Here is an 8,763-nt window from a genome sequence, read left to right as displayed (position 1 = left end):
ACCTCGAGTATGGTACAGTTGTTTGTGTTGACTTAATTAAAGAAAGCCTAAGACCTCATCCATGCTCTTTAACTGAAGCTTTCCTGACACATACTTGGAGCTGGTTACTGATTGTGCCTTGTGCTAGCCATGAGGACTCTGGTCTCCTTCAGGAAGCTCCCTATGAGACACAGCAGGGAGAGCTGGTTTGGGAACCCTCTTTCAGGCTAAGTTATGAATTGCTTTGCCCTCTCAAAAAGGGAGTGTTTTTATGCAGAAAAATGGTGAGCTCCTGAGGGATGGTCAGAGTTGGTGGTGCTGGAGAGCTGAGAGCAGCCTGGTGGATGATGATGGAATGAATCTCAGTCGAGATGTTCTGGGCTTTCACTGATGTCTATACAAGAGGCCTCAACTTAGTATATGGGTTCTTTACTGTCAGAATGCTAAATTAAATGCTCAGAGTTTCCTCTGTGTCTATTGTTACTGTCTTGTTCTTATATTTTGTCTGACATGAGTTGCATGAGGTTGTGCAAAATTCTTGGGGGAAGACAGGACAACACAGTAGTTCTGGTTGTCCTCTCTTCCATTTGCAGCTGCACAGAAATCATTGCTGAACATTAACACATGAACAGTCTCAATCTTCCCTGATGGAAGAAACAAAGCAAAGCTGCTGGGATCTCTGCAAATTCAGGAAGGGAGAACATAATCTGTTAACTATCACACAAAGAAAAGAACAGATGTTCCCTGCACCTGGTATTTTTTTCTACATTTGCTGTAGAGTAATAGACCATTCTTCTCTCTGATGGCTATTTCTAAACAGATGAAGTATGAGCTTTCAGCATTGTAAGTTGTATGGTTGTGATTTGCTGTGTAAACAATAGTGGTCGTAAATTTTGTACCCCCTTTATTCATCCTCAGGGAAACAATTTGTTTACAATCATCATTTAACCAATAGTCTTCCTCTCATGCATTGATGTTAGCAGAGAATTCTTCTGAAAGGACACCCTGACTTCTTCCAGAAAATTCTCTGTACCTTCACTTCAGTGCTGTGCAGGAGAAAAAATGGCAAGAGAGGGTTATACGGAGGGGTGCTTTTGTATATTCAGTGAAATTATTGTCTGAAAGCCTCTAAGTAATGGGTCAGTGGCAAGAAACACCTGTGTCATTCTTCTTTATAGGGTTCTCTGAAGGACAGAGTCCATGAGAAAACAGCTTCTTGGATTTCATTCATGGAGAAAGACTGCCAGTTCAGGAGACTGGAACTGCCAAGAAAAGGCCAGCAGGAGAATTCATAACTGTTGACGAAATCAGGAAACGATTTTTTTCCTTCCCTCTGTGGAATGATATTCATTTATGATATTTATTTCTCTGCTAGAAAAATAAAAAATAATAAAAAAAATGTTTAATCCAATAAGAAAAAAGTCGAGTTGGAGAGTTATATACTACTTTTCAATGCTTTTAATCTCTCTCTTCAATGAGGAACACTATGGCAGGAAATAAAGCACTGCACCAAAGTGCATCAGAAAATTACTGTCACAAAGGGACTTCTGTGTCAAGTACTCAACCCAGGCCAGACTAAGAAAGCACATGTTCAGGATCATCTGAATGGCTAGAAGCTGAGCTCCACACTGCTCAGAGTCTCAGCTCTATTTCAGGTGACCTTGAACTTGTGCTTCTAAAAATTACTTTCTGATATTAATTTTTCAGTGCATTGATGCTGTCCATCTCATAGCAGGTAAGTACCTGCTCCAGTGTGATCTCTCCCACAGGCTGCTGGGCAATCTCTGCTCTGGAGCACCTCTTCCCCTTCCTTCTTCTCTGATCTGGGGGCTAGCAAGGCTATTTCTTGCCTTTGTTTTCCTCATGTCTCACAGCTTTTTACCCTCTCTTGTATCCATTTTCCCTGAGGTGCCACCATTTTGGCTGCTGGGCCCATCTGTGCCCTGTGTTGGGGCCGCTGGAGCTAGCTGAAGCTGTCTGTGTCTGGCACGGGGCAGGCCTGGCCTCTGCTCTCAGAAGAGCCCTGCATGCTTCCCCAGCTGCCACAGCCTTGCCATGTAAACCTGGTACATGCCCTGCCCTGCATCTGTGAAACTGGATTGTTGTAAAGGTATGCAAAGTATATAAAGGATGCCCTGTTGGCATAGGGCATCCCTTTGGTCAGGTGTGGTCCTCTGTCCTGGCTATGGTCTGTCTCCAGCCTCCTGCCCATCCCCAGCCCACTGGCTCTGGGGGCAAGTGAGAAACAGAGAGGGCCTTGATGCTCTGCTCAACAACAGTTAAATCACAGGTGTGTTATCCACACTGTTTCAGTCACAAATGCAAAGCAGGGCACCATACAGGCTGCTATGACAAAAGTCAGCTTCATAATTTGTCCCCAGCCAGACTCAGTCAGGCAGTAAATCATCAGTAGTCCTGCTTTCTCTGCCTGAAAACAGAGCTTTGCCTCACCAGGATAACAGGTGCCCTTTCACAAATAAAGACTGATATGGGAGCGCTCTGACTAACTAATGTTAATTACTATGTATAAAGAGAAATGTAGATTTGAGAATATGTTTTACCTTAACCAAGTTTTTCAAGATAAGTTTTTCAAATCCATTGATGGATCTGAAGGGGTAATACTGCATGAAAAGAAAGAGAAGATTTTTTCTAAAAAAAAAAGCCCCACAAATTGAACAGAGAGTGGCTCAGTCATGTCAACCCTTAAACAATAAAAAAGTGAGCAGTTTCACAGCTGGTTGACAAATGGAAGAAACACGACTGAAATTTTCTATGAGAAAAATGATATTTTAAAAGGAATCGCTGTGTCCAGTCCCTCAAATAATAAAAATGTGTGCATTGTAACTGTTCACAAAATGTGATGCTCTTTGGAAAGCTGGAGCTGTCTGGCTGTCCCATTTCTGTAGGCCACAGCACATTCATAGAGTTTTATGAAATGTATACTACAAGTGTGAAATTCCAATGTTTATAATGCTCTTCTTCTACAGCCATTGTAAATTTCTTTCCTTTCCCTGGTCATATGCCAATTGCAATGTAACTTTGATTACTCTGCAAGCCAAGATGAAAGCGCATCTGTTTTGCAGGCAATGAGCCAATGTCTGTCATTAGCTGCAGTGTTCTGGTCAGGATTAATTGCTGCCTAAAGCTGGATAGTCCCTTTCTCCTGAAGCACATCTCCAGAGTTGTCTGTGGCAGTACAATGGGGAAAGAAATGGCTTCTCTATCTGCAAACCCATAGCCCATCAGGGTGCTTCTGAGAAGGAGAGGGGTAGGTAGATAGGACTAGTTATGAGTTTTCTGGATGTAAAATAAATGTGGATGCCTAAGGCAACCTCCAAAGACTCATTCCCCACATTAACATGGACTCCTCAGTGCTGGAGCTAAGAAGGTATCTGCTCAGTACTTGGAGAACTGTACCTCATGCCATAAGCTCTTTTGTGTTCCATCACTCTTCCTGGGCTGCTCCTGGGAAGATTGGTAATACAAAAGGAGAGAATTAAAGAAAAATGTTTTTAATGTTTGTTTATTCTGTGCTCTAGGTTCTGCATGCAGTAATCCTGAGTGTGCCTCTTCTGTATGCCTAACATACAGGATTCATGTTGAGAGGCATAACAACAATAACATGACAAAGATATTTTGTTTCCACATCCATGGTGTTCTCCGCTTGACTAGGAACCCTGTCGCATTTCTGCCCTGTTGCCTGTGCCCCTTGATCTCTCTGGGAATGACACGTTTCCTTCCCCAAGGTAGCTACATGCAGGCTGTTTTTTGTTTTTTTTTTCAGTTACTTCATGGTTTTGCAAAGGGCAAGTGTTTGACATGTGGCATAGATTGTAAATGGGCAGACATTAAACAGAGCACAGCTAAAGCCCAAGTTTTCAGAACGGTAATTAAATAATGTGTCCTTGTGATCTGTGCTCGGTACCATATATATCAAAGACAATTCCACGGTAGGCAGGCAGGAAAGAGAATTGCTGGCAAGCTAAGGTTAAAACTCTGAGCCATGTAAGTCCTTTGATGTATCAATTTCAGCAATACAGTTTGTCTTCAAAACATAGTTCCCTTATTATAATTGATACAACTGCAAACTTGTAATTGTTTGGTTTATGTAAAGCCAGGGTAGCTCTATTGTTTAATTGGTAAAGCAATCTCAGTCTGAAAAGATATGACTCCAGCAGGAACTTTATGAGCTGGCACACTTATTACTGAAAAAAAAAAAAAAAAGAAAAAAAAAAAGAATTGATCTTCCAGACAGTGATATACCAGATCTCCATAAATGAGTTGTTTATAGAGCTGTTTGCAAATATTCTACCTGAATATTTTTCTTTCCAAACAGACTACCTCATCAGAATAAAAACTTTACAAAAAATGTCAATTCTGATGAATTTTCCTTGAAAAGGATGGAGTACGGTGCTTTGATAAGGTCAACCCTTTTCAGAGTAAGCTTTTGATTTTCTGTTTGCAGTGGTTTTGTCTTGATTTTTTTTTTTTTTTTTTTTTTTTTTTTTTGTAATAGTAAGGACAAACAGTTCAAGCTGGAATGCATTCATAATTACTTTTTTTTTTTTTTTTTTTTTCTTTTTCCCCACAGTTTCCAATTCAAGAATCTAGTATTTGTGGTATTGCTCACCCGAATTACCAAATTATCTCTATTTAGTGGGTGGATGTGGACATTTTCTCTCTTGTCATTTCTTGATCACTGGTGATGTAGTCTTCCTAGGTAATGATCAAGTAGAAGTCGGTATTGTGAGCTTCCAACTCAAACAAGTGTCTAAAATAACTTCAGCCTTACTGTACCACATGTAGTACAAACTGAGGCTAAAGCCACAGACCTTCCCCCAAAGTGGCTATGTCCCACAGTATAGCATTCCTTTCACCAGCCTTCACCAGCCTCTTTTAGGTTTTATGTGCTTTTTTGGTTCTTCCCATGGAAATGAAGCCAGAATATTATGTTCTCAGAACATCTCAAAGAATACCAGCTGGTTCATTGTCCTAAATTGATAACAACTGAAGAAAAACACGAGTCAACACAGAAATGAGGTACTGGAAAAGGAAATATTGTAAGGGAAGTGGAACTTCCCCCTTGGTGCAGCAGTGTGAAGGACTCACATTAGTCTTATTTTGGCATCACACTTCACAACTTCTACCATGGGATTCCATGAGTGGAATCCTGGCAAAGGCATTATTTATATGATGGATTAGAGATACTGAAATTAGATTTTAAAAGTCCACTTTAGAAGAAGCAGTAGCTGATTAAATATCAGTGGTCTTAGACAAAAGAAATAATGAAAATAAAATAAAGAAATATGAAAATAGACCTGTGGCCTGTGATGTATTTCCCAGGAGTGGACACGGGCATTGCTGGTTCATCTGACATTATCAGCTGCAAAATGAAAGCTCAGGACAATGCTAAAAAAAAAAAAAAAAAAAAAAAAAGGTCAGTGTTCTCTGTGCTGGACAAGGAAGCAGGAGAGGAAAGAAGCTTGTGAGATACCTCTGCTGGCAATATCTCTTCTGGCAGATAGTTTGATAATTTTTTTGTGTGTTCTTTATTGATGGCAGTAGGATCATTTCTTCCTGACATGCAGCATGTGATGCATGTCCATGCTGCATGCACTTTGTTCACTCATCACCTGTAAGTTATACCTTATGCTTTGCTTGATTACTATTATTGTTGTTATTATTATTATTATTATTATTATTATTATTATTATTATTATTATTATTATTATTATTATTATTATTATTAGCATCAGAATATCTGAGAAGGGTATTGCAACAGGGATATAGGGTCTAATGAAATTGCCTGTGCTGTGGCTTACCTCTTCCTTGCTTGCAGGCTTGGTAGATGTTACAGTAGATCACCCTTTTGCAGCTTGCCCAGCATTTAAGACCCTATCCATCCAGGCAGCGTGGTATGCACATCTGAATGGCATCAGGTGTTCAAGGGGATCCTGCAGCACTGCCCAGCTGAGACAGCAGATGATGCTCTATCGCAGTCCTCTGTTCTCTGTTCCCTACAGATCCTTGTTGAGGCTGAGCAGCTGCAGGTAGCAGGAGAGGTGCAGTATCACTGACAGCTTAAGCAAGTTGCATAACAAAGGAGATTGATGCAACCTTGGAGATTTGGGGGAAATATCTGAGTAAGACCAAGTTTCCTCTGTTTTACATGTGGAGCACCCAGACTATGTAGTCTGCCCCTGTTAGGTTCTGTTTTGTGGGTGCCAGAAAAACTTGTTCTGCATTCAAAGTGCACACTTCCCCTGGTCCTGCACCTTCCGTGTGCGACTTTCATTTTTCTCTTCTGTTCGTATGACAAAAACGCAATAGCATTCACACAGGGGAGTCAGTGCTGTTTATTTATGTCCATGTGTAGGCACAATCAAGGGAGCCTGATATTCAGTAATATCTGGGATTTGTGTAGCAAGCTGGCTGCAGGCAAAGTACGTTTTGGTTGCCCTCCACTTGTGTGTGTGTTTTGAATTCTCTGCTGTCGTAGCATTTAGAAGGAAGATCTTTTGTTTGCCGTAATGAAAAGCACTATCTCACTGCAGTTGGAGACGGGCAGTTCCAAGCCTGATCCTTGGCTTGAGAAGGCACAATTGAATTTTTGAGAAGGATGAGAAGATAATCTCTTTCTATTAAGGTCACAGGGCTTTAGAGGTAAATTTCATATGAGAGCAGCCACTCAGAAAAAGGAGCAAAGCTGCCAGCCAAAGCATTGTTTCCTCATGAAGGTTCTGACTCAGCCATGTATATTTGCATGCCTTTAAGCATTTCCATATGCATGCTGATGAATTCGGCCTAAGATTTTTCAAACAAGTATGCATACCCAATAAGGAAATATTTTCTTTCAAGAAGACACTTCCCACCTCACTGTTTTTACTGTGTATGTGGTGGGGTACAGCCTCTGCAATTTGAGCTTAATTATATGCTGTTAAGTCCCTATTTTGTTGGTTCCAAACTTTGACATCTATCTCTATGGTCATATACAGTAGGTACATTATTCTCTGTCTATTTCATTTTTGTGTTCCTCCCTGTTTCTTTAAACACATGCCTTGGTCCAGGCTCTGCAGAAAACAAATGAAAGTGGCTTGTGGTCTGAATTAATTGTCAAGAACAACTATAATATTTTTCTCAGGGTAGAGCTGATATGTCATACTGTCTTCAGGACATTACTTGTTTGTTTGTTTTTCCAAAGGATGAACGGAAAGGAGGAAAGTCTGAGTTGTTCTATTATTTCCTTGTGCAAGATTGATTTCTATTGTTTCTATTTGCAGCTAGCTTTGTGGTGGTAGGTCTCACTCCCTTCACTAGTGTTTCATTATGTGCCTCTCTGGTTTCGTCAGGACACTACTACCCATCTGTTTTGAAAAGACAGTCTCAGGTCACATAATTCTGCTGCCTGTGCTGGCACTCTGTTCAGCCTGCTCCAGCTCTGAGCCACAGCCCTGATTTTCAGAGGTCTGTGACTAAATTCACAGAGGACACACAGCAGGAGGGATCCTCTGTGATCTTCTAACTGTTTTTTTTTTGTGTAACACAGGAGTAGACTTCCCCTGATAGGTCTTGCACCAGTCCTGGAAATAGCGGCAGAACTGGGGCATGTCTTAGAAGGACCTTCAGCACAGTCCTTGCTCTGTCGGAGGAAAATCCCTCAGCAGCCAGCAGCCTCTTCCACTGGTATTTCTGTCTGCAAGTGAAACTAGACACACAAACGGCCGATAGGATGGATCAGAAGGGAAAGTGAGGACATTCGTGAGAGCTAGACTGCGACTGTTAGAATCCACTGCTGGGAGATGTAAAAATAGCATTCTCTGTGAATCCAGCTCTCCTCTCATATGAAGAGAACAAATGTTCTCCTTCTTATTTTGCATCGAAAGAAAGAGCTAATAAATAAATAAAATCCCATTGCTCCTCTTTTGTGAAAGAGGAAAATAGTCATTTATTATGAAAAGGAAATATCCTAGATAATTACTACTGCAGACATAATTTTGGGACTTAAAGTCAAATCTGCACAGCTTTTCTATCTGTCTTCTGACTAAAATAGCTTCTACTTAGTAGTTTATTGAAATGGAAATACAGTTCATTTCATACACTGGAACTGTGGAAGGCTCATGCTGATTATTCATGCTTTGGCTTTTCTGCTGATGGTGCCATATCTTGACATTTTTGCACTATTTCCAGTTGGAGGTACCATCACAAAGTACAGGTATTCAGTAAGTCCCACTTCAAACTGGTTTTGAACTTGTGCTACTAGTTTGTATGAGGAGAGTTTCTCTAACAAAGCCTGTATTTTGATGAACAGAACCTTTTATGTGGGCAACCTCTCTCTCTGTATTTTCCCTGACACCATTTATAAAAACAAAGTATATTGCAAGACCTGCATCTCTTCTGGCTTTGTGACACTCTCCTCGCATTGATGTTGCCTTTCCACTGAAGATTAACTTGCAGGTAATACTGGGTCACACAAAGAATTGTCAAACTTCGCTTTTTGGAATAATCAAGTATCTGCCATTACAGGCTTTGCATTGATCACCTGTCACAGTTCACATCCTTCTTTTCTCAGTAGGGCTCTTCACAGACCATTATTGATTTGCTATGCTGAACTAAAATAGCTTAAGCTGTGTTACAGTTGTTCAGAGACCTCATCTTCTGGGTTGCCTTGTATATAGTGTCTTTCTGAAACCATTCACACCACAGCTCTTAATTTCTGTTCTAGAAGCCTGCCTAAAAGTCACAGTTTGTTTTAAAGGGCACTCAGGGTTAATTCCACTCTTACAC

The 8,763-nt window shown here is 40.7% G+C and overlaps 1 long non-coding RNA gene across 1 annotated transcript; it reads right to left on the bottom strand.

Moving 5' to 3' along the window:
- Window positions 1-3,096: 3,096 nt before the first annotated feature.
- Window positions 3,097-6,132, bottom strand: LOC137847667 (uncharacterized). The gene is made up of 3 exons (XR_011091024.1): window positions 5,802-6,132; window positions 5,298-5,388; window positions 3,097-3,444 (listed from the first exon to the last, which is right to left on the bottom strand). It is a non-coding gene; the product is annotated as an uncharacterized lncRNA (long non-coding RNA).
- Window positions 6,133-8,763: the final 2,631 nt, after the last annotated feature.

Source organism: Anas acuta, chromosome Z (genome assembly GCF_963932015.1).
Source record: "Anas acuta chromosome Z, bAnaAcu1.1, whole genome shotgun sequence".
NCBI lineage: Eukaryota > Metazoa > Chordata > Aves > Anseriformes > Anatidae > Anas > Anas acuta.
Note: the sequence above shows the minus strand (reverse complement) of the source record. Positions and strands in the feature narration are given on the sequence as shown.